Source organism: Mesoplodon mirus (genome assembly GCF_964341445.2).
Source record: "Mesoplodon mirus genome assembly, chromosome: 10".
NCBI classification, from domain to species: Eukaryota; Metazoa; Chordata; class Mammalia; order Artiodactyla; family Ziphiidae; genus Mesoplodon; species Mesoplodon mirus.
The window spans coordinates 48,388,040-48,413,517 of NC_138986.1; the positions used below are offsets into that span (position 1 = coordinate 48,388,040).

Sequence of the window (25,478 nt, forward strand, 5' to 3'; positions counted from 1 at the left end):
GTCAGATTTCTTCACTTGTAATATGATAATAACCATGTCATCTCACATGACAACATGTTTATTATGAGGAACAAATATATAAGAACAGACTGGAAAATATAAAGTGCTATGCAGATATATTACAATATCCTAAAATAGTCACGAACTGCCTAGGATACATCTAACTAGGTCAAAAAGAAACTCGGTAAGCAATAAAATTCTTTAATCTCACACTTCAACTCTGGTACAACTGTCAGCAGTGGCGTGAATCTGACACTCCTAGATATATTTCAGCATAATTCAATGCATGTTCTATCCACCTACCCTTCCGCTGCTACTGCATAACTATGAAGTATGGGAAGAAGCCAACCAAAGGATTAATGTTAAAAAGAGGACCTATAAATACCAAGCAAATACTCCTGGTGAAGTCAGCTTCACCTTTATAACCAAACACCAGCAAACTGGTTCCTCATTCATCATGTGGGAAAACATGAGATAACTGGAACAGTCTTCAAAATCTTAAGTATCTCTGATTCTAGGACTTTAAGATAATTTTCACTAAAGTAAGTGGTTCTCAACTGCAAATCTAAAAATAAGGCACTATTGATTATAATTCTAACATTTATGACAAATCTGATATACACATAAACGTATGCCATAAAATGTACATGTGCCTGTGTCTGAACAAAGCCACTGCTGATTCAAGTTACAATTGCCATGTGCATCTTCGCTAAGAATGTATCACATAAGTCAATCGGTATAGAGAAGAAGAAGGAACATAGGGTTTGGAGTCCAAAGGTCTAGGTTTGTGTCATAGGGTTTGCAGGTACCTCCTGTTTGATCTAGTCAATCTGAGCCTCAGTTTCCTCAACTGCACAGTGAGGATGATGATAATGATGATGACAATAATAATACCACCACCATCCTACATGTTGGTCAAATTAGGATTAAGGGTGTTATTTATGCAAAAATACACCAGAAAGCATAAAGCAGTAAACAGACTTTACATTTTTTATATAAAAATTGGCAATTCTAACAGCAAATATCCAGTATAAATAAAAACTTTTATTGATATTCAGGAATGAAGAGAGTTGTAGGAAATACTTATTTAACCATAAAAATATCCAAGGAATTACACTCCCTTATTCAGACTGTCTAGAAAACTTAATAGAGGCAAAAAGATCTCAAGGGCAATTTGATGAGACATCGAGAGAGTAGTTTTTTGGCAAACTCGTCAAGTCAGATACTTTTTCAATGAGTATTAATCTTAACGTCTTACTGTGTGTCTTGGTTTTCCAGAATATGCCTTTCCAGAAATTTCAAGGGAGGTAAGTGAAAACCACTCCATGCCCATATACATTTATCAAAACATACTACCAATTCTACAAAGGCTCACCCCAAACTACTTCCATTAGCCCTGGAGATGAACTAATAATCTGTAACTTAATAACACTGCTTTTAAGGTCAATAATGTGAGCTTTAGTGCGGTTAGTTATAGAAACAGAAAGATCTTTGGATTAAAATAAGTCTCTGCAGATTTCATGATCTATTTAGATCTAGTTGAGGAATTTAAAAACAAAAATAAAGACTAATTCAGAGTTAAAATTATTTTTATTAATAAAATTTAAGGGCTTCCCTGGTGGTGCAGTGGTTGAGAATCTGCCTGCTAATGCAGGGGACACGGGTTCGAGCCCTGGTCTGGGAGGATCCCACATGCCACAGAGCAATTAGACCCGTGAGCCACAACTACTGAGCCTACGTGTCTGGAGCCTGTGCTCCGTAACAAGAGAGGCCGTGATAGTGAGAGGCCCGCGCACCACGATGAAGAGTGGCCCCCGCTTGCCACAACTAGAGAAAGCCCTCGCACAGAAACGAAGACCCAACACAGCAAAAATAAAAAATTAATAAACTCCTACCCCCAACATCTAAAAAATAAATAAATAAAATAAAATTTAAGATATTTTAATAAAATACTTTTCTAACTATATTTCATCTTCCCAGTATAGCAGTACTAAGGTTAAAGTATGATTATCTCTAATGAATTGTGCTATTTAGCCATCAGCACTTATGAAACCAAGTGCCCCTAAAACTGAGTTCCCTTACCAAGTTTATAACTACTCTCTCTATCCAAAACTTTATTCCCTTTCTTGTCCCCTCTGAACTCAGTCCTGTGCTAAATGAACACTAATCAACCAGAGTCCGATGACTAAGGTTGCTGTTGTAGATAACATCGTTAATGTACTAAAATTGCTGTTGTCGATATTATCATTAAAGTGTAAACTCAGGTTGTCTCTCCAGGACCAGATGAGCTCAAAGACCACCTGGCAAGAGATTTGTAAACCGGAGACATCCTGACTCCGAAACCACAATTGAGAAATGTCACAGAGATGTCACAAGACGATGAGGAACCCCAGCTTCTTTGTTCTTCCCCTTTGAAACATCCCCAACTATAAGACCATGATGAAGCAGATCTGAGGCTTGTCTCACACTCCCTTGCTTGGCGCCCTGCACTAAGCCCTTACTTTGCTACAGACACCCGCTGTCAGAGTTTGGCTTTCTGTGCCACAGGCACATGAGCACACTTACAATTCAAAGTCTTACTAATTAACAGTGAAGAAAATTTCCAGATACTGCACAATGAACTGAACTCTGACAGTTATTAATGAATGAAACTGCAGAGGTAAGAAAAACAGTTGATAAGCAGAGTTTATAAACATTTGTTTTTCCTATAGAAAGTCTGTAAGGAACATTTCCTACTTCATGTCTTCAGAGATTTATTTTTATATCATACTAAAGATCACACTAAAAATTATCACTCTCTGCCACTCCCACTCAATAACCTAAGCCAGAATACAGTTTTAGGGATTCAGCGAAGGAAAAGCACTCTATTGGGGAAATTGAAAAACTTTTAAAGTTTTTTTTTTTCAAGCTATAAGTACAAAAGTCTATTTCTCAGCCATCAACCAACCCTGAATAATTAGGTTCAGAATGAGCAGATAAAAGGCCCTAACTTAAGAGCTGAAAGCACAGGGCCCTCTGTATTTCTATGGCCAATCCCACCACCCAAAGTTTACTTACTTCACGGCAACTACAAAGCCCACTGCTAATCAAGAACCCCTCCAGGGCTTCCCTGGTGGCGCAGTGGTTGGGAGTCCGCCTGCCGATGCAGGAGACGCGGGTTCGTGCCCCGGTCCGGGAAGATCCCACATGCCGCGGAGCGGCTGGGCCCGTGAGCCATGGCTGCTGAGCCTGCGCGTCCGGAGCCTGTGCTCCGCCACGGGAGAGGCCACAACAGTGAGAGGCCCGCGTACCGCAAAAAAAAAAAAAAAAAAAAAAAAAGAACCCCTCCATGTTATGTCTGAGGATGAGATCACTCTGGACTTAGACCAATTTTCTCTTAGGACCTCAGGGTGTTTGGTTTGCCCTAATGCTTCCTGTCAGCGTGTCCTGGTGCAGAGCCCTGGAGCCCATGGCTTTTTCCCACCTCTGACCAGCTAACTTTCCTGCTTCTTCTCATCCAGTCCTGACCCCCAGCTCTGGGCCTTCTTGGAGATTTAAAAAGGAAAAAAAGGGAGGAGGTGGGATTTAAGCCAGTGTCTCTCTGATGGTAACATAACAGAAACTGTACTGCTCTTTTTCTGATGAATGAATGTTGGTGCCTCCTTTCAGGAGGGCATTTAGGTGAGAAAGGACCCTTCGAGCTGAGGGTCACAGAAGTTAGTATGAAGAAGGACAAAAACAAATCCAGCACCCCAGGGAAACTATCTCTGATGAGGAGCTCCAATTCCTATTTGCCCCTTAGACCTACATCAGAATACTTAGGAACGTTTACTGGTTGTTAGTCTACTGGAATACAACAGAATCAGACGAAGTTACTGCCAACTCCTGAATCTGGGGTTCCAACAGTGAACCAAGTAACTGAGGGGCAGTGAGCCTCAGCCAGTAGGTCTCCCTGATTTAATTCTCACTAAATTAGACACCGAAGAAGGAGACTGTCAGACATAGATCCTTCTCCAGAGGGAGCAACAGTCTCAGAGCAACACTAACACATACCTGAGCGTGGGCATGAATTACACAAGTGAATAAATAATTGATCCAGAGGCTGAAAGAGAAAGGATTCTTTTACACTGTAGTAATCTGAAGAGACATCTTTGAAGAAGAAGAAGAAGAAATAAAAATCCAGAAGCAAAGTTATTGTGGAACCAGGCAGAGATCAGCCTGCTAGGATGGGGACAGGTGGGAGGAATGGGCTAGAGTCCAAAGAAACGCCTGAAGATAAAAACACACACATGGGGAGTAATAAGATCCAGCTCACACCGGCTCCAAGATCATGCTGATCTTTTCAGAAGGAAAGTTAATATGCAACATGTGAGTAAAAGGCAAAGGTGAAAATATTATGCCACGAACAGGTGAGGCAATATTTATTTTCTAAATGAAATGATTCTCAGTAATGAAGAACTGGTAGTAAATAAAATACCAACAGCAGTCATTATGCTCAGCACCCCTCTCCCAGGAGACAGGCAATGGTCAGCAACTGAGGGTGAATCCAACTCAGCAAACAGCCTAAAAAGAACCCACCAATTCTCTCTGGGAAGCAGAAGCTGTGCTGAGTGAGCGAAGAACTTGATAAGAACCGGGCAACAAGAGCTCTCACCTAAACCAGGCGTTCTGTCTGCATAGAAGAGCTGCACCTGAAGGATCTCAATCGTGTCCTGGAAGCTTTCAGAGCAGAGTGAAGCAAAAGGCCAGAGTTCCTCCCCAGCCAGCCACTGTGGAGAAGGGAGTTCTTCTGTAGAGAAGGGTGCACAGTCCAACAAGCATTAAAGTTTCTCTTGCCTGGAAAATCAGTGACCCAGTCCAGCCAGGATCGCAACTCCTTTCTGACAGCACATTGGGTTCCATCTTTAAAATCCCAAATCACCTCCTTCTTTGTCTATGCAACTGAAGTGGGTTTCTAGGGAATACCAAGAAGCAGACTAGACTAAAGCAAAGGGGCAGAGTCAGGTCCAGATTTAGGACATATACGAGCAAGACACGGGAGGCTGTCAACGAGGGGAATGCATGAGCAAAGGGCCATATCTATCAAGGCCAAGAGACTCACAAGCAACCGTAAGGCAAGCCATGGTCAAAAAGCCCATGGGCTCCCAAAGTGAGAAACCAGGACGGTGACAGGCACAGGGACAGGGGGACAGGAAGGAAACTTAGTTTGGAGCAGAAATCATTCCTGGCGTTACATGCTCACGTAAAAACCACCTGCTTAGTATAGTAAAGGTGTGTTCCTGCAGAATTTACTATATATAGTGGGAATATAGTAAATTCAGGGGAATTACTCTTCTGACCAAAAAGCTTCACAGGTCTGTTTTATCACATTAGATTTCATGTTTGTATGATCCAACTTGAAGAGAGCTTACTTTTCTATCTGAAACAAATCAACAGAGGCCACTGAAACTGTGCAGTCACAGTAAAGAAAAATAAAAATTTTTAATGATAAAATTCATGCTAATAATTATCTTTATGCTGTGCAATGCCAGTCTTAAATACAAATATAAGAATGTTTAACTCATATGCAGAATCACTGAAATTACACAATTTACATTTCACAGCCCATCCCCAGAAGGTACCTGGAGCTAGCCAGAAGAGATCAATTCAAGCCAGGCTCAAGGAGGTTGGAAGGAAGAAGAGAAGGTGCTGTGTGCGTGCAGCCAAAGCAACAGGAGCATTCCTCTGGGCACACGGGGACTCATGGGAAGAGTGTGGGCTCTCAGGGGCGGGTGGGGAAGGGGGGCAGTGTTGCAAGCATACGCTCAGGCCTGATGGCTGCTGGCTTTTCTCTTCTGACCACCAACCAGATCAAGGCTGTGGGGAAATAGAGCCAGGCATCTCTCCTGCCCATTGGCCAGCCACTGCAATCCATGCTAAGAGACACCCAAGGGGTTTTAAACCTCCACACCTGGACAGAGTAGACACTTGGATTGGGGGCGAGCTAGAGGCAGACACACCAAATGTGTCAGCGTGCTGCCAGCCTGGGGCAGGGTTGGCTGTCACCACTCCCCACAATGCTGCGAGACGTAGGCACCTGACCTCAACCCTCCCTGAACTTGTACCCAGGCCCCAGCAGGAGGTGGAGGGTGACAGCAGAACATGGGCCTCCTCCTCCCCAACATGAACCAGTCAGCACCCCAGGCGAAGGGTAGCAGTGGACATGGCCGGTGGCTGGAAGGGGAAGCAGAACAGGGCCTAGGGATATGGAAAGGTAGAACTGCACATGAGCCAAGGCCCCAGACCTCCAGCACAGGCTCCACTGTCCCACTGGACCTCATTTACAAAATAAGATCAAATACAAAATTATCAAGAATTTCAAGATGCTGACAGCAAAACATTAAACCAAGCACGGAACCCTTCTGAGCTCAGAGCCCTTTGGGACTGCACAGGCCACATGTCCAGGAAGCCGGCCCTGCCTGATTCTCTATAATTTTTCATGTTATAACATGAAAAAAAATTTTAAAGGAGGCTAATCTGTAGCTTTCCACGAAGTTTCCTTAAACTACGCTTTAAATGGAAATGGAATAACACCACAATTTCTCTAAAAAATATGTTCTTCCAAATACAATGAAATCTTGATAATGCTGGTGCCAAAGAACTAAACTAATCCGGGCCTGCAGGGTAATTAGACTGCTTCAACTCCTCCAACAGAGTGAGGGAAGCATGTGTGTCATTCTGTTTTCCAGGTTATTATTTGAACCGCGACTCATTTAAACTGGAGGTTTAAGAAGATGGTCGTATTGTATACACAAAATCACTTGGCAATAAACATTCCAAATACACTTTGAATAAATAAATAAATGAATAGAAATATTTGACTAAATACTTCATATTTTTTCCATTAGGGAAACAAAATTCCCACTTGCCTCATATCCACACAAACACACACAATTTAAAAATTATTCCCCACAAGATAAGCTGTATTTCAGAGTGGCTCAGATTATACCAGAAGTTCTGAAGAGTAAAAATAACCCTGACACCTTAAGATAGATTTTGTCAAATCAATTCTTCCTTTTTCTTTTTCTTTTTGTTTTTTTGGCCATGCTGCACAGCATGCAAGATCCCAGTTCCCCGACCAGGGATCCAACCCGCACCCCCTGCACTGGAAGCTGGGAGTCTTTAACCACTGGACCGCCAGGGAAGTCCCATCAATTCTTTAAAAAAAAAAAAAAAATAACCATTCTGCAGTGATTGCAACAACTCTAATATCTTGTTCAAATACTAATAATCATCACTATGATATGATGGCCATCCTCTTTCCAAAAAGGCTGTCAAGTAAACTACAGTACCTGTTGGCACACAGCATAAGTTAAAGTCACCAAGATCAGTGCTTAAAATGGTTCATGGATGGGTGCTGGTCCATCAACTACTTATTACCAGTTCACCACAAGATAACTAAAGAAATTGAGAGTGTTTAGAAATGTTTATAGCAATTTGAAAGGGGAGTTTTATGTCTGATAGATTTACAATATAAAATACAAATCCAACATTATATGTTGCTTTTTTTCCTTTTTTAGTAATTTTGGACTGGAGATATACACACAATGACAGATTCCTATTGGCATTTTACTTTACTTCCATTTAAGGTATGAAATTTATACTGTGTAGAAACTCTTAAAGTGCAGAAAAACATATTGAAAATGCAAAGGCTGCCAGAGTTATCTGGCCCTAAATTAAACTAAGTTAAATCTCTAAAACAGTGACATGTAGGAAAACTAACATGTCTCAACTCAAATCTCTGGTGCAGGGGCCCATTTTTGTGTACTTATGTATACTTTAAAACAATGTTAATGAGCACATTTCACACTGGTATTATGCCAGTGATTATAAATAGACCCAGAGGAAAATATCTTGATTATTTTTCCAAGAATCTGAGAAAGTATTACACAGAGGAAAAGGAGAAATGGAAGAAATACTTCATGAAACCCAAACTAGAGATGTTGGAAGAACAATGTCAGCATCTTTCTCTGAATGTCAGTGTGATTCTGCAATATGAAGACGTGCAAATCAGCATTTATAGAGACAGATGCGAGCAATACAGTTGTGACCACATTTTTAATATTTCTAAATATTTTAATTTCTATGATGGATGTTCCCATTAATACTACTTAATGATTTAAACCAGCTACATATTTAAAAACTGCCCCTATGGGACTTCCCTGGTGGTCCAGTGGTTAAGACTTCACCCTCCAATGCAGGTGGCACGGGTTCGATCCCTGGTAGGGGAGCTAAGATCCCACATGCCTCAGGGCCAAAAAACCAAAACATAAAACAATATTGTAACAATATTGTAACAAATTCAATAAAGACTTTAAAAATGGCCCACATAGGGGCTTCCCTGGTGGCGCAGCGGTTGAGAATCTGCCTGCTAATGCAGGGTACACGGGTTCGAGCCTTGGTATGGGAAGATCCCACATGCCACGGAGCAACTAGGCCCGTGAGCCACAACTACTGAGCCTGCGCATCTGGAGCCTGTGCTCTGCAACAAGAGGCCGCCATAGTGAGAGGCGCCTGTGCACCGCGATGAAGAGTGGCCCCCGCTTGCCACAACTAGAGAAAGCCCTCGCACAGAAACGAAGACGCAACACAGCAAAAATAAATAAATTAAATTAATAAACTCCTACCCCCAACATCTTAAAAAAAAAAAAAAATGGTCCACATAAAAAAAAATCTTTAAAAAAACTGCCCCTAATCAGCTTTAAAAGAAATTCCTTTATCATGGAAATTATGTGTGGATACATAAAATATTTGAAGGAAGACATCCAAAATAATAAAAATAAAGACCAGAAATCCTACCAGTACCATGGTTTCCAAACTAGTAAGGTTATGGAGTTCTTTTGTAGTGTTCTTTAGTTTCCAAAATTCCAAATCCTAGATAAGGCCTGGATACGATCAAGTTTCAGACAACTTTAAATATATTCACCATAACTGTTTTTCATTTTTTTCTGAGAGCCAGAGTTAACAACCCATGGCACAGTAGGGTTAACAGCAATTATTTAAGTCCAAGATAAATGCATCCTATTTTATTTGGCTTACTCACTCCTTATACTAAGAGGTGAAAATCTGTCTCTTCCTTTCTTATATTAGGATATCTACTGATATCTAAGCACATCTGTGTATTTGATTATAAAATCTAAATATAATACAAAATATTCCTGCCAGTACTTCATGGCTTCAACATGTCCTGAATGCAAACAAATAGCAACAATTTTTAAAACACTGTAGGGGTCTTCCCTGGTGGTCCAGTGGGTAAGACTCCGCGCTTCCAATGCAGGGAGCCCAGGTTCGATCCCTGGTCAGGGAACTAGATCCCACATGCTGCAACTAAAGATCCCACGTGCCACAACTAAGACCCAACACAGCCTAAATAAATAAATAAAAAGTTTTTTAAAAAAAACAAAAACACCATAAAGATAAAAAGCAAATGACAAACTGGGAAAAATATTTGTAGCTCATATCACTGACAAATGGCTGAGCTTCTCAATAAATTAGGAATTCCTACAAATCAATAAAAAAGCCAACATCCCAGTAGAAAAACAAAGGATATAAGAGACAGTTTAGAAGAAGCAAATACAAATAAGTGACTCTCTGAACACAAAAGATCCTCAACCTTATCCATAATTATTATTAAAATTACCCATTGGGCTTCCCTGGTGGCGCAGTGGTTGAGAGTCCACCTGCCGATGCAGGGGACATGGGTTCGTGCCCCGGTCCAGGAAGATCCCACATGCCGCGCAGCAGCTGGGCCCGTGAGCCATGGCCGCTGAGCCTGCACATCCGGAGCCTGTGCTCCGCAACGGGAGAGGCCACAGCAGTGGGAGTCCCGTGTACCGCAAAAAAAAAAAAAAATTACCCATATAAGATACCATAATGATTACCTATTACAATTTTCCATAATATAATTTTACCCAGAATAAGAGAAACATGTTATAATGAAATACCACTCTTTGTCTAACACACTGTCAAAAGCTGTTAACTAATTGTGTTAGTGCAATTGAGGGTAAACTGTGCATTCTCATATACTACTTTTGGGACTGTAAAGTGGCACCACCTCTACGGAGACAATATGGTAATTTTTGTTAAAATTATAAATACATACCAAAAAGCATATTATTGGGTCAAATGATGAAATTAAATTCAGATGGCATATATTAGAGAAATATATTGTATCTATGTTCAATTTATTGAAGTTAATAACTTGTGGTTATATAAGAGGATATCCTTATTTTGAGAAAATACACATTGAAGCATTTAAAGGGAAAGGGCAATAATATATTCAACTTAAATGGCTCAGAAAAAATGTTTCCTCGAATACATGTATGTATATGTAAATGAACAGACAGAGAGCACGAGAGAGAGAAGAGAGCAAATGATAAAGCAAATGGAAGAAAATGTTAGGAGATGATAAAGGGTTTTCAGCAATTCTTTACACTATTCTTATTCTTGCAACTTTATTGTTAAATAACGTTTTTAAAAGTGTGGGAAAATGCACATACCCTTTGACCCATAACTTTCCCTTTTAGGATATAAAACCATTTGTCAACTCTTGCTACAGATGATGAAAAAGAATGAAGCATCTCTGTGTGCTGACTGGGCCCATCTCTAAAATATATAATTTAGTTTAGAAAGCAACATTGAATATTTACTACTTTTACCCTGTTTACTTCCAATTAGAATCTGAGGAGACCTATTTGTGTGTCGGTGATTTTTTTTTTTTTTTTTTTTTTTTGGCTGCACTGCACAGCACGTGGGATCTTAATTCCCTGACCAGGGATCAAATCCATGCCCCCTGCATTGGGAGCGCAGAGTCTTAACCAGGGAAGTCCCTGTGTGTCAGTAATATTAAGTTCAATCTTCTTTTCAGAACTCCTGGGCTGATTTAGCCCAGATGATAAGGTCTGTTCAGAAGATGTGGCACATGGTTACCAAGGACAGACAGCCCACTCAGTCCCCTTGATCTTGGCTTCGCTGAACCCACTTGCCTTCAGAGTCACAGCAAAGTCCCACCCCCATCTTCTTCAGCAGGACATCTCCTGTTACTGTGCTTGCCTTTGGTCCCACTCCTGTTTTGATGTTTCTCTTTCCCTGGTTTCGTCCTCCTAGGGCCCTGAAGTATCTTCTGGATGGGGATGAGGACATTTCCTTAGTCAGATCTGAGCCAGCTTCTCTAGTTGTGTGGGGCAGGAGAGGAAAGTAAAATTATGTGCTGATACCTATTCTCCACTGCTTTGAGCCCTTCACAGCTTCCTTCCTAGTGGTCCACTTCAGCAAAACCACCTGGGCTAAATCACCTATGGGTGCCACACAGGACTGAGTGAATGAACAAAAAGAGGTGTAAGGCTACCACAACTTTCAGGAAATTCACTTTCCAGGTTGTACTTTGCCTTTTACTGTTTGCATCAGTTTTTCAATTGTAATTAATTTCCTAAAAATAGAGTAGATTGTCAACAAGAAGCCCTACAAGGCCAATGGTCTGAATGATAAAGTTCGTCTGTAAATGTTTCCCCTTGAGGCAGCAAGATGTATTTACTTTATATTTTACATTTCTTCAATGACATTGCATATTTTTTCATGCTATATTGTATTTCTAATCTGGTGAGTTGTCTGTTGATGTTTTTTACCTATTTTTGTTTTGGAGTGGTAGTCGTCGTAAAAACTGTAAGTTAAGGTAATAATGACGTCATATCCAATGTTCTGTCCATCCTGAAAAAATGGCCCTTAAAATGTCAATAATTTGCCTCTGCTCTCTCTCCCTTTCCCTCCTTCTTCCTTGTGGTACAGTAGAAAGGGCACTAAATTTGGAGGCCTAAAACGCATGCTCATTGCTGAGTCCCTGGGATTTATCTACTTACATATAAAGTGAAGGGGCTGGATTAACTGGTCAGTAAGGCCTTAGATGTCTAAAATTCTTCAGTCTATTAGTCTTTTTCTATTCCCTCCCCAATCATCACCAGCCTCATTCTACCTATGATGGTAAGATGAGTTAACTGTGAGTTAATTATAGGACTTTCTTTTTGGTAGCCATAAATCACTGGTGATATAAAAATCAAAGGAAGAAGTACAGAGAAAAGAAATGGTCCTTCATGCCCTCAGAAGTTTCAGTTTCTATGTAAATGATAAAATTAGTTAAGATTCTACCATCTCAGGGTCAGACTTTGGCTCTGTTGAGGATGTTAATGGCATTATTGCAAACAAATAGCTTCAAAGCAAATAACCAAATATTGACTAAAGCAGACACAGTCCAAAATTTTGGTTTATTTTGGTAGTGCAAATGAATAAGCTAGTCACATCAGCTTTGATCCTCCCACTTCTTGTACCAATCCTCTTCAATACTCTGATTTCCACACACTTGCCCTCAGCCAACTTACTTCTAAAAGACAAAATTTAAATAATCAATTTGTGCGTTGCTAAAGCAAACCTGGTTTAGAATGTTTTTGTTTTATCATCAAAAGGGCCACTACTTTGCATTTTCTAGTATCCCCCATCCTAATATCTGCTATTTTCTTAGAAATGTAAATTTTTCTTTAAAAGATCTGGCTCCCCCAAAAATATAAGTACAATTTTTTTTTTTTTTTACAAATGGTGAGGGGAGAAATCCAGTCAAAATTCTACCATTCTAATACAACTACTGCTTGTTTGTTTCTCCATATTCCCTTCATCTTCATTCACGTTCGTGCACATTTTTAGAGTCACAGTCGGGTGATACACCCTATGTATCACCATCAAACATTTTCCATGTTGCTAGATAGAAGTCATTATCATTATCAGTTGCAACATAATTCATAAAGTAGATCAACATCATTTATTTAACCACTTCTATATTTGGGGGCATTTGACTCCAAAGTTTTACTCTTTTACAGTAATGGTATCGTGAAGATCTTCATGCATAAAGCTTTTTCTTAGGAGTCATTAGGCAAGGTCCTAGGGAATGAGATTCTGGGTTAAGTGGTCTGACTACATTTGGCTTTTTTTTTAATGTATTTATTTATTGTATTTATCTTTGGATTCATTGGGTCCTCATTGCTGTGCGCAGGCTTTATCTAGTTGCGGTGAGCGGGGGCTACTCTTCATTGCAGTGCGTGGGCTTCTCATTGTGGTGGCTTCTCATCGCAGAGCACGGGCTCTAGGCACACGGGCTTTGGTAGGTGTGCCACGCAGGCTCAGTAGTTGTGGCTCGCAGGCTCTAGAGCGCAGGCTCAGTAGTTGTGGTGCCCAGCCTTATTTGCTCCGTGGCATGTGGGATCTTCCCGGACCAGGGCTCGAACCCATGTCCCCTGCATTGGCAGGCGGGTTCTTAACCACTGCATCACCAGGGAAGCCCTGGCATTTTTTAAATAGACCTTGCCAAATTGTTTTTTCAATCAAACAGTAAGGATTATTAAACACCTAAGTGTGATGCTAAAAATATTATGGCATGTGAGAAATATTCCCTTTTCATGGGTGTGGGAGGTAATGGGTCGCTAAAGGCAGTGTGATAAGACACACTACACTCCTTCAGCCCTGATTCCTCAACGCTTGGGACATAATAAGCAACATCCTGCTACAGTCCTTTCATCTGGTGGTAGGAGGGCAAAACACTCCTTTAGGTTTCAGTAAAAGGATAAAGAAAGAGTTTGTAAGGTTCATGACCTTATTTTGAAAGTATCACACCTAGAAATCTGAAGAGACAGTACTTATTTTTGTTCAACTTGTACAGTGATCCTTTTTCTCAAGACCTGATTCTTCTCTAGACACCACGACTGAAAAAGAAAGAATAAGGGAGCAACCAGAAAAATGGCTTCAAAGAAACAAATAATGGAAACACTTTCTCACTGCTTATAAACAGCAAGAAATAATGCCAGCCAATTCTCTTCATCCTGTAACATCTTTATCATTAACAACTTTCCACTTTTTATCATTACTAAGACAACACATGATACATCTTTTTTTTTAAGTATTTCTGTTCTTTTTTTAAATTTTATTTATTTTTGGCTGATTTGGGTCTTCATTGCTGCGCGCGGGCTTTCTCTAGTTGCGGTGAGCGGGGGCTACTCTTCATTGTCATGCACGGTCTTCTCATTGCGGTGGCTTCTCTTGCTGTGGAGCACAGGCTTTAGGGCGCATGGGCTTCAGTATTATCTTTTAATTCATACACAAAAACGGAGATGTAGAAAGCCCTCGGCCTTCCAACAACAACAAATCCCACTGCTGTGGTATGATAGATATAGGAAAAAGTCTGAAAGAACACAAAATCAATTGCAGTTGTCCCTCAGTACCTGCAAGGGATTGGTTTGATATCCCTCTTGGATATCAAATTCCAGGGATGCTTAAGTCCCTTATATAAAATGGTGTACATCCTCCTATATACTTTAAATCATCTCTAGATTATTTATAATATCTAATACAATGTAAATGCTATGTAAATAGTTGTAAATACAATGTAAATACTATGTAAATAGTTGCCAGGCATGTGGCAAATTCAAGTTTTGCATTTTGGAACTTCCTGGAATTTTTTTTCCCGGAATATTTTCGATCCACAGTTGGCTGAATTCACAGATACAGAACCGTAGACATGAGGGCCAACAATACTATTCTAGAAAGTAAAACAAGATCCACTACATATAGGCTTTTGCAACTTGCTTTTTATGTAGCTTCTAAATATATACTTTTCATTAGGAAATATTTACAGCATACATAAAATTATAGGAACTCACCAACCAGCTTTATCTTTTTTAATATTTATTTATTTATTTTTATTTGGTTGTGCTGGGTCTTAGTTGCGGCAGGCAGGCTCCCTAGTTTTGGCACATGAACTCTTAGTTGTGGCATGCAAACTCTTAGTTGCGGCATGCATGTGGGATCTAGTTCCCTGACCAGTGATTGAACCCGGGGCCCCTCCATTGGGAGTGCAGAGTCTTAACCACTGCGCAACCAGGGAAGTCCCCAACCAACTTTATCTAATCTAACGTTTTGCAATATTTGCTTTAGATTTAAAAATATAGAGTTGAAGCCCCTCGTGTGCCCCCATTATCTGTTTTCCTCCCTCCCTTCATAGAGATAAATCACATCCTGAATTAGCTATATCATTTCAATGCGTGTTTTTATATTTTTATTACATAAGTATGTTTCAATAAAATATATTTACCTTATTCAATTCTAAAACGCATGCCTTTTCATATTATATCTCTAAAACTGGGATGCACCTTACTATCCACAATAAAGCACTACATCACAATTTAATCTGCAGGTTTTCCCCTTCGTCAGTGTACATAAAATAGGGGTGCATCTCAGCAACAGTGTTTTAGATTCTATGAAATGTGGTAGTATTTTTTCCATGGTTTTTTTTTTAATGAAATGTAAATGGTATCATGTTAAACATTCTACAACTTCATATTTTCATCCAATACTATGAGATTTACCAATACTGTTACATGTATGCGGCATCTTTAAATGTTCTTAACTCACTACTACACACCACAAGATTAGGAGTCCTCTAGGTAAGGAGCAAGTCCTATGCTACCTAGTGAAAATGGCAACCATTATTGCTCAAATGTGTGTGCTTGGCTAAAACAAAGAAAAGGAGTAACGAGATGGAAATAAGAAAAAAGGGAAGGAAAGAAGATAAACAGAAGACGCTTCCTTGATATGTAAGTAGCTGGGGACAGCAGACAACTGCATAACTAAACATGATGATTCAGGAATAAAAATGATGACAGGAGGAAGGAACCGCGCGGAAGGACCTGCGTGAGAGCTGTGCGGCCAGGCCGGGGCTCATGGCCACCTCCAGGACGCTCGGCACTTTCCGTCTCCTGCCATTACCCACGATTCGAGAAATCATTAAGTTGTTTAGACTGCAAGCCGTGAAGCAGCTATCCCAGAATTTTCTCTTGGACTTGAGGCTGACAGATAAAATTGTAAGGAAAGCTGGCAATCGGATAAATGCTTATGTTTATGAAGTGGGCCCTGGGCCTGGGGGAATCACAAAATCCATTCTCAATGCCGGTGTTGTTGAACTTCTTCTGGTGGTTGAAAAGGATAGTCGATTTATTCCTGGATTACAGATGCTTTCTGATGCAGCACCTGGAAAACTGAGAATTGTCCATGGAGATGTCTTGACATTTAAGATAGAAAGGGCTTTTCCAGAAAGTCTCAAAGACAGTGGGAGGATGATCCTCCAAATGTACATATTATTGGAAATCTGCCTTTTAGTGTATCAACTCCACTGATTATCACATGGCTTGAAAATGTTTCTCATAGAAATGGATCTTTTGCTTATGGCAGAACCCAGATGGCTTTGACTTTTCAAAAGGAAGTGGCAGAGAGACTTACAGCCAGTACAGGAAGCAAGCAGCGTAATCGCCTCTCCATCATGGCCCAATACCTCTGTGACGTTCAGCACATCTTGACAATTCCAGGTCAGGCTTTCATCCCCAAACCAGAGGTGGACTCGGGGGTGGTGCATTTCACCCCCCTGACCCGGCCCAGGATAGAGCAGCCATTCAGGCTGGTGGAGAGAGTCGTTCAGAATGCCTTTCAGTTCCGAAGGAAATACTGCCATCGAGGGCTTGGAATGTTATTCCCTGAAGCTCGGCGATTAGAAAGCACTGGGAAACTGTTACACTTGGCAGATGTGGACCCTACTCTTCGACCCACCCAGCTCTCTGTCTTACATTTTAAGAGCCTCTGTGACGCATACCGAGAAATGTGTGATGAAGACCCACACCTCTTTGCTTACAAGTTCAGAGAAGAACTCAAGCAAAAATCAGAAAAAAAGGGGATGACAAGGAGAGTTACAGAGTGTAGCTGCTACTTCAGGGGCTGGCAGCCGACTGGATGTTGATTTTCACAGTGTTGCACTTCTCATATGTGTGCTCCCCAAGTGTGACTTATTCCCCTTTTACAGCTTGGTAAAGAGAATAAATATCATCAAATAAGTGAAACCAGCAACTTAACCCATATCTGGATTGACCTGTATTACGCCTTTCCATGGCTCTGTTTCATAAAAACACTCCTCGTTGACAACCGACGTTAAGCTCTGGACGCTGAATTCTCGCTCGAGAACGGAGCTGAGATCAAGGCTGGCATTTTCCGACTGACTGTCCAGGGACTGGTGACGCATCTGCGCCCTCAGCAGAGTTCCCCTGTCCCTCTTGGTGCTGTTGGCTTTTCGTTTGAAGGCGCAGAAGCGCCCCGGACCAGCTTGGGCTGCCCGTCCTTGCCGGGCGGCTGTTCAGCTGGCTGAGCGTCCAGGTCCTCCGAGATCCTCAGTCTCTGGAACTGGATCTCGATGCCTTTGGTAGGGCTGCCCTGCTTCCCAGTCTGGTGGTAGTCCTCCTCCTCGTCGTCGCTCAGAAGGTCACTCTCTTTGATGAGACTGTCGGAGAAGTCGGCCAGGCCCTCGTGGGGGTGTTTCTGGGCATCATGCCTGCTCCCGGCCGGGGGGCAGCCGCTGCTCTGGGTGCCACTGCTCAGGCTGCCCTCATCTCAGTCCAGCGAGCTGCCCTTGCCCGGCTCCCCGGGCCACTCGCTGCTGGAGGAATTTTTAAGGACTTTTAAGGACCTGGATGAAGCTGCAGTGAGAAAAGCACATTTTCCCTTATGATAGAGGAACCGATTCCACAATGTGTTAATTTTTGCCTTGTAGGTTATCAGATTTAACATCTTAATTAAAATTTTATCACCTCACTTCAATCCTGGGACTATCCTGGGACTTGGGCAAAAAAAAATGTAGATACTGCAAATATGGACATTTTTTATTTATGTTTATTTGAAATTTTAAGTTGGAATTTGGCATTTTTAGAGGACCAATTACCAGAGCTTAATTACTGAGAACAATAAGCTATATATAAACTATCATAAGGGCTAGGATTCTTATTACTAATGAATAAATTTAAAAGTTCATTTTACAGCTAATTAATGAATAAATTAGCTCTTGCTAATGAATAAATTTAAAAGTTAGTTGCTAATAAAATCTAGGTTCCTTTATTTCACTAAAGTACTTTGTAGTTTGAGAACTAAGATTACACCATATTTCTCTGCCCACCTTCTCACCTGTTTATTTCCCTTGCTGCTCAATTAAAAGTACAAAAATGGGGGCTTCCCTGGTGGCGCAGCAGTTGAGAATCTGCCTGCCAATGCAGGGGACACGGGTTCGAGCCCTGGTCTGGGAAGGTCCCACAAGCCACGGAGCAACTAGGCCCATGAGCCACAACTACTGAGCCTGCGCGTCTGGAGCCTGTGCTCCGCAAAAAGAGAGGCCGCGATAGTGAGAGGCCTGCGCGCCGCGATGAAGAGTGGCCCCCACTTGCCACAACTAGAGAAAGCCCTCGCACAGAAACGAAGACCCAACACAGCCCAAAATAAAATTTTTTTTAAAAAGTACAAAAATGCTTTTTCTCTCTCTCTCAAAAAAAAAAAAATGATGACAGGAGGAACTGTTCCCTGGAAATCTGTGCTGTTGCTACTCCAGAGCCCAGCTGGAGATGCAGTCTGCTCATGTCAACCAAGCAGGCACTAAGACCCCAGACCCCACCCGCCTTTACCCAGCCAACTCTGCTCACTGACTCCAAGGGGGCCCAACACCAGCATCAGGACAGGACAGGGCAGGCCACAGGGACGGAGAGACGACCAGCAAGCGGCATTTACACAACAGGGACTGCAGTCTCAGTCTGCTTCCTCTGCTTCTGCTCCTCCCTGCCCCTCCATCCCACCTCCTCTCTCCACTCCCCTCCCCTGCTCATTTATGTTCCTCCTTTCTATTACTTTACTTGAGGAAGTCTACTCGAAGACCTGTGTCCCCTGTCTGTCTGTCTGCTCTCCTACACACATAGACACACACGCACAATCATTCGGTGAAAAGCCATGATGGTCACTCAGTACTAGATTTTGCTGATGAGACATAAGAAAATTTCCATTACTGGTTCCTAAAGCCAAACTCCAGTTTTAGCTTATTCGGAGTTTTAAAAGGTAAGAAAATAATAGGACTAGAGTTCCTAATAGCTTTTTATTTTCTCTTTCCATATGATACAAAAATACCTGGTGGAGACAGATTTTATTTCTAAAAAGAGCCTCAGTGGCCAAACACACATACAGAGCCCTTACCTTCCAGAATCAGAGGCATACTGTGATAATTAGCAATATAATACATCCCTGTAAGAATTAACACTTAGATTGTATTTTGCCCCTTTATCTCCATTTAACCACAAGCTTATGACACTAGTTTACCTAATAGCAGCTAACAGAGAAACACCCATATTTATGCACATTTCTTAAAAAAATTAAAGTATTACTGGACTCATTAATAAATGTACCTTTTAAAGAAAAATAGAATTCCTCAATTAATTTATTAATAAACTATATCTTTTTACCTTTAACAAAGATAATATTTTAAACTCTAGTGTATTTTATTTAGTATAAGGTAATAGAACTAAACAGTCTCCAACCATTTTACTGATTTTCTTTCTCCAAAACGTTCTGTAAGCCATAAAATCTGCAGGTATTCTGGTGTTTTGGAGCATTCTGCAACTTAAGTTCCTGTTACTTGCTGACATATTTGATGTGTATTTGAACATAAATTATTGGAACATTCTTTCAAACTGTCAAGTTTGATTGACTCACTTTCTGTCAAGTTATCCTAATTAACCCACAGCCTTCAAGCTTTGGGATTATTGCTGTCAATTCTGTACAACCATTTGTTTAATGCACAGTCTGCTCTAATACCTTCCATGGTGAACCTGCAAATATAAACCCTTTTTGATTTTTACTCATTAACTAGACATTGGAAAGTACCATGCCGTGTAATCTGTATTAATGTGTGAATACAAGTTTTGCCTACTTCATATGAAGCATTCAGAAAGAACTTATTAAACAAATAAATTCTCTCAGTGAAGGACTTTCATTTGTTCAAAAACTTCACTGAATGCCCACTATGTGTCAAGCACTGTTCTGGGCAGTACAGATATAATTGTAAACAAGGCAGACATAGATAGTCCCCGTTCTCATGGGCCTTATACATTTAGTAAGGAAGACAGACATTAACACATAATTACAACCAAACAGAAAGAAAGCTAATGCCACAATTTGTGCCTTGCACAGCACCTGCCCAAGTTAAGCTCAGTACATACTGTTATCGTTACCTCAATTTCAAAAATACAAATAGTCTACCCGGTAAAGAACTATGTTAAAGTTATAAATCAGGAGTGATACAAAGGGAGGAAAAGAGATGATAGTCATGCTTCAAATTAAAATTGTGGTATAGTGGTGATGGACGCACAACACTGTGAATGTACTTAATGCCACTGAAGTGTACGCTTAAAAGTGGTTAAAATGATAGATTTTGTTATATATATTTTACTACAATAAAAAAACAGCATTTAAAAATTGTATTAGGTTGTTAAATGTTGAATCAACTTCACCAAAGACTTATAACACGTGAGAACTTCCGCATCTCAGAATGGTGCATAAAAGGTGGAGAGAAGAGGAAGCCATACAGCACACAGATGAAAGCAGACAGAAAGTGTGAAACTACTTTGCTTCAATTCTCTTCTAACCTTACTGAATTGTTCAGTTCACCTACTCTGCTCACACAGCCCATAGAGCACAGCTGAGAAGGAAAAAAAGAAAAAAAAAAAAAAAAAAAAGCCACAACCTTAGAAACGGGTTTCACTACAAATTCACAATTTCCAATATTTCCAGTCTCGGTTCAGTTCTCAGAACTCTTCTCAATCCTTTTCCTTAACAGTAATCAGCTCCCAAACCTTTGCCACTCTCAAATCTGCTGTTAAATCCCAAGTTATGCTTAACACATACCCTCCTTCTCAGAGGAAGCAAAGGCCCCCTCAGTTTCCTGATCCTCACCCAACCCTACCCCTCCATTTGTTTCTGTTCTTATTTTCCCCTCTCCAGGTCCTGAATAGGTGGCATCTCTGGCAAATGCACTGCCCCCCGCCTCACCAGCAGCAGCAGCTGTGCTCTGAATTCCCTCATCTGTGACCTGCTCATGAATCTTATTCCATCAACTAGCCACTTGGTAACTTGACCTTTTCCCTCTCTACAGGCTCCTTCTCCTCAAGCTACTCGCATGTTTAAAAAAAACTGTTATTCCCCCCACCCCTGACCCTAATCCTCTTCTAGCTACCGCCTTACTTCTCCCCTTTCTCACTTCTAAGCTTGCACCGCCATCCCGACCTCCCAGTCACTGCTCCACAGACTACAGTCAGGCCCCACTCCCTGCACAACCAGGCCAATGAGTGTGCGCTAGCTGAAGACATCAGTGATTTCCCAATGACTCATTTCAATGGACCTTCTTCCATTTTTTAAAAAAATAGAAAATCTCAGCCATATTTGACTCTCTTGATTGGCAGTACCACCATTCACCTAAAATCACCCAAGTGAAAAACCTGCCTTTCCAGAGTCCTTGCATACTATTTCACCTCCTCATTCAGTCACACACACACACACACACAAAATACATAGTATTATCCTCTTGTTAAATTAAAAAATACATGTAAGCTTATAGAATAAAATGAAAATTAAAATAAGGTGCACGAGAGACAAAAACATATGTCCACATAAAGACTTGCATGCAAATGCTCATAGCAGGCGAAAACTGGAAACCACCCAAATGTCCATCAACATGTGAATGGATAAAAAATCGTAATATAGGCACGCAACGCAATACTACTCAGCAACAAAAAGGACTGAACTGCTAGAAGAGTCGTCCCTCAGTATCTAGGAGGAGTTGGTTCCAGCAACCCAGCAGACACCAAAGTCTGCAGATGCTCGAGCCCCTTATAGAAAGTGACGAAGTATTTGCATATAACCTATTCACATCCTCTTGTATGCATACTTTAAACCATCTCTAGGTTGTAACCCAGCAGGACCCTTTGGGGCCTTCCCCGGACAGACCCCTCCCCCATATCCTCTGCTTTAGCTCCTCTCTGAAGTGTGTAGATAATAGTGTCTGATGCACATTTCCTGAGTTATTTTACAGATGCTAAAACCACCACCAAATGGAAGAAATTAACTACTTGACCATGAGCATGTAGCCCCCAGACCTACTGGAGCCTGAGGATTGATAGTGTTAACCCCTGTGACCCTGGCCTGTTACCTCACCATCAACCAATCAGAGAATTGTTCACGAGCTGATCACACACCCTGGGACTCCCCTCCCACACCTGGCTTTTCAAAATGTTTTGCTGAACCCCACGGGGAGTTCAGGTGTTTTGACACAAGCTGTCCTAGACTCCTTGCTTGAGGCTCTGCAATAAACGCTGTGCTCTCCCTCACCACAACCCGGTGTCAGTAGATTGGCTTTACCACCTGCCTTGGGCAGACCCAATTTGGTTCAGTAACAGGTTACTTATAATACCTAATGTAAATACTACGTAAACAGTTGACAGCATGTGGCAAATTACAGTTCCGCTTTTTGGAGCTTTCTGGAATTTTTTTTCTGAATATTTTTTATCTGTGGTTGGTTGAACCCAGGATAGCGAAACCATGGATATGGAGGGCCAACTGCACATGCAACGACATGGTAGAGTCTCAAAAGCATCATGCTGAGGGAAAGCTAGACACAAAAGAAAACATACTGTGGGATTCCATTTACAGAAAATTTTAGAAAAAGCAAAACTATAGTGACAGAAAGCAGATCAATAGTTGTCAGGGGCAGAGGTTCCAGGGATAGACTGGCTGCAAAGGGGCATGCAGCAACATCCTGGGGTGATGGAAGGCCCTGTATCATGACTGCAATGGTGATTACATTACCATATACATTTGTCAAAACTCATCAAATTGTAGACTTAAAATTGGTGAATTTTATCATATGTAAATTATCCCTCAATAAAGCTGACTTCCAAAAGTTAAAGTGAGTCTTCTAAAATGCATCCTAGGGACTTCCCTGGTGGCGCAGTGCTTCAGAATGTGCCTGCCAATGCAGGGTACACAGGTTTGAGCTCTGGTCCGGTAAGATCCCACATGCCACGGAATAACTAAGCTCATGGGCCACAACTACTGAGCCTGTGCTCTAGAGCCCACGGGCCACAACTACTGAGCCCGCGTGCTACAACTACTGAAGCCTGCACACCTAGAGCCCGTGTTCTGCAATAAGAGAAGCCACCGCAATGAGAAGCCCACGTACCGCAACGATGAGTAGCCCCTGCTCGCCACAACCAGAGAAAACCCGTGAGCAGCAACGAAGACCCAAAGCAGCCATAAATAAATAAATAAATACATTTTAAAAATTTAAAAAAATTAAAAAATAAAATGCATTCTACTAAAGATTTCTGTGTCTGCATTTGTTTTCCATAGTCCTAATTCATATTTTAGTTCTATGGTAATTCAGTCCTGTATAGAGTACTGTGTTTCCCATAAGAATACAAATCCTTCTCTGACTGGAAACAATACATAGAATTCTGTTTTATTTCCAGAAACCTTATCAAGGCAACAATTTACAGTGTAAGTGTGTGAATTTTGTTATTATCAAAATGGGAGTATCCTGATTGTGACAAATAAGTAGTATGTCTCTGATTCCACCTGCAGAGCAATTTCATTGACTCTCAAAAAGGTTCTTTGGGAACCTCTTGAATGAAGACCTCAAACTCCAAAAGGTGAACACTGGTCTGTCTTTGAGACACTGTACCCATGTGGAAAACACGAGACAAGGACTTCCTCCTTATTTTATTCCCTTGGGATTGAAATGTGTACTTTTCTTTATTCCCATCCCACCCCTAGCACCTAATAAATACAGTAGTTTATGTTGACTTCTTCAAAATACTTAAGGCATAAATAAATGGAACTGCTGTCAGCAAAAGACTCACTTCCTAAACAATCTATATTCAAACCAATTTTATAATGTTATCAATTTGCCTAATCCTAACAATTTGACTTCCCTGGTGGTCCAGTGGTTAAGACTTTGCCTTCCAATGCAAGGGGTGCAGGTTCAATCCCTGGTTGGGGAGCTAAGATCCCACATGCCTCATGGCCAAAAAACCAAAACATAAAACAGAACCAATACTGTAACAAATTCAATAAAGACTTTAAAAATGATCCACATCGGACTTCCCTGGTGGCGCAGTGGTTGAGAGTCCACCTGCCAATGCAAGGGACATGGGTTTGTGTCCCGGTCCAGGAGGATCCCGCATGCCGCGGAGCGGCTGGGCCCGTGAGCCATGGCCGCTGAGCCTGTGCATCTGGAGCCTGTGTTCCGCAATGGGAGAGGCCACAACAGTGAGAGGCCCACGTACCGCAAAAAAAAAAAAAAAAAAAATGATCCACATCAAAAAAAAAATCTTAAAAAAAGAAAAATTCTTGCCTACTCCTAGTAACCAGAAAGACATACACAAGTTGCAAGCCTTAACCTGTTAAGGCCATTCTGTTAATCCTTAGCTGGGGTAAACCTATGAATGCCTACCCGAAAACCACAAGATAGTGTATTAACGTATGTTCCCTGTGGTTCCACATACAGTTTCCAGAGTTATAGAATGATCGCACTATAATGCAGGGGAGAAAAGGGTGAAGGCAACTAGTTTCCATTCACTTATAATTAGTCTTAGAAAGGCTGATTAATTATGACAGTTCCACTAACTCACTGACTTGCTTTCCAAAAATTAAGGATATTTCCAGCTAAATAGAGTAATTATCCAAAGATTAGTGGCTTAATTTATCCTCTTAAGTGACCATAAATAATAGGGATTACATTGCCTTGACATTTTTCCATAACCCATTCTCAGTTGCCACCAGACACCCAAAGTCATCATGATGAATTAGAGGAAGAGACAGTTTAATTGGATTAAGCATTACTTTTATCTGATTTTTTTCCAAAAAATAATAATAGTCTGCCTTTTGCTTTAAGTGTCTCAATATTTGTTTCCTAATCAAAGCTACAAAAAAAAAAACTACCACGTATACCAACTAATTATAATAGCATACACATAATGAACACTAAGTTATACGAAACAGTGTATTTTCAAGTCAATACCAAAAAACATACATTGCTCTTTTGTGATTCCTGACCTTTGGTATTAGCAAATCTCGCTGGTGTGTTGGCATGGGATTTAAAAGACTATATGGCTTCTGTTTCTCAAACTCTGAGGAAAAAATACTTGAGTTGGCCTTCCCTCTGCCTCCCCTCCCCATGATCACTGGATATCAAATTGACTTGTCATCAGGCCAGTACTTGAGTTCAACCTCACAAGCACAACAGTAGACAAGCATGGTCCAAACACTGCCTTAAACCCTGACATATGCTTTAATACAGACCTTGTAAATGAAGCCAAAAGGTACTAAAAGATGAAACAGTTACTGGAAGGGTAGGGGGTAGGGGCGTCTTGGCTTACAAAATAAGGCAGATACCCTCTTCTTGCACAATCATCAATTCCCTTTCACCCACCCCCTGCTTCTACTGGTGCTTCCTCCAGGGTCACTGCACTTCCAGCACCTTCACCTGGGCTTCAATCACAAGAGAGCAATTCAGAACCTGA

At 41.1% G+C, this 25,478-nt stretch overlaps 1 protein-coding gene and 1 pseudogene across 2 annotated transcripts in view; one reads left to right on the top strand and one right to left on the bottom strand.

The window, feature by feature from the left end:
• The window catches only part of SLC16A10 (solute carrier family 16 member 10), a 141,944-nt gene that overhangs the window by 97,830 nt on the left and 18,636 nt on the right, over positions 1-25,478 (bottom strand). The gene's annotated exons all lie outside the window — the stretch shown is intronic.
• On the top strand, positions 15,743-17,254 carry LOC309811118 (mitochondrial dimethyladenosine transferase 1-like; annotated as a pseudogene). The gene has a single exon. The product of its transcript is annotated as a mitochondrial dimethyladenosine transferase 1-like (transcript).